Source organism: Austrofundulus limnaeus, unplaced genomic scaffold (genome assembly GCF_001266775.1).
Source record: "Austrofundulus limnaeus strain Quisiro unplaced genomic scaffold, Austrofundulus_limnaeus-1.0 Scaffold43, whole genome shotgun sequence".
Lineage (NCBI taxonomy): Eukaryota > Metazoa > Chordata > Actinopteri > Cyprinodontiformes > Rivulidae > Austrofundulus > Austrofundulus limnaeus.
Window position 1 is genome coordinate 2449666 of NW_013952445.1, and position 1467 is coordinate 2451132.

Here is a 1467-nt window from a genome sequence, read left to right on the forward strand (position 1 = left end):
GCCCAATGCCTTGCTTTGACTCATTCATGCATGTTTGAGAAATCATGCAGCCTTTTTAGGCAGCCATGCTGAGGAGCAAAACGACAGGTGGGGACCCTGGGTTGTGTCCTTTTGGGACAAACTCCTCTGGGATGTGTCTCCAATCTGAGCTTCCTCATCACGGAGCACACCTCCCCACCCCGCCCATGACTCCTGCAGGCTCTCAGCAGAACAAAGCAAACAGCTGGTGAAAGTGAAACTTAAACTGTCTGCTGCTCTTAACATTAGTTCTCACTCAGTGAAGCTCTTTTCAGATTCAAAATACCTTTGAGGAAATGTATGTTAAGATGCCAAGTAAACTGCATCATAGCACATGCACGAACCCCCCGCACCAAACGGGACGGGACAGAAGTGGAAGGTGGTTCTTAAAGAGACAGAGGCCAATTTCAACGAGTTTAGAAGAGGAAGTGATGAGAAGATAAGTTTATTTTCTGTTTAAACATAAAAACAGCATTTTAATAACAACTAAAGGTGACATAGATACTTTATTATGGTATAGTATTTAAATGTATGCCTGAGAAACACATAATATTGGCCCTTTTAAAATACATTTACATAAAACCAACTCTTGCACGTGTCTCGCTCTGCAATTTATGTAACATTTTAACAAGTCATGCAAAACTTTCAGCTCCTTCGGGATATTTCGGCTATGACTTTTGGTATTTCTGTAATTTAAACTTTTTGAGCTTTTTCTGACATTTTGTTCTCATTAAAAATGAATGGAGCTGTCTTCAACATCCTTAAAACACTTTAAAACAGTGAAACTTTTCCTGTATTTTAAACTTTTTCTTTTTGTTCTGCTTTTTTTTTTTACTTCTTAGTGCTAATTTTAGCTTTCTCCAGGTTCTTGTTTTACTAACTGCAGCTTTTCTTTGCTTTATCAGTTAGCTCTGTAGCTCTTTGCAGCTATGCTGCTAATTGTTTTTTTGCACTATTAGTTTCTTTCACCTAATTTAAGCTTTTCATGCTTCTTTCAGCTGTTTTCTGTAATTCAAGCTACTTTTAAGCTAATTTTAGCTAATCTTAGCTTTAACTTAGCTCAAATTCACCTTTTTGAGTTTACCACCATCAATGTGTAAATGCGTGTGTGAATGGGTGAATGACTGTAGTGTAAAAAGCTTTGGAGGGGCTTGATAAAGCACTATAGAAGTTCAGTCCATTTACCATTTTGTAATAATTTCAGCTATTTATTGCTCAATTAACAAACATGCTCTTTCTGTTACTTTGTGATGCTTGATTCTGATTTTTTTCACCTACCCTTTTTTTTTTGCTACTTTCACCTTTTTTTTGGCTATTTTATAACAAATTGCTAAATTTTCGTATGTCTTTCATTTTTTTCTGCTAAAATCTTTCAGCATTAAGCATTCCCTAGTTTATTTTTGTAATCTAGATTAACTGAAATTAGAAAAAAAGCCTAAAATTCTTATG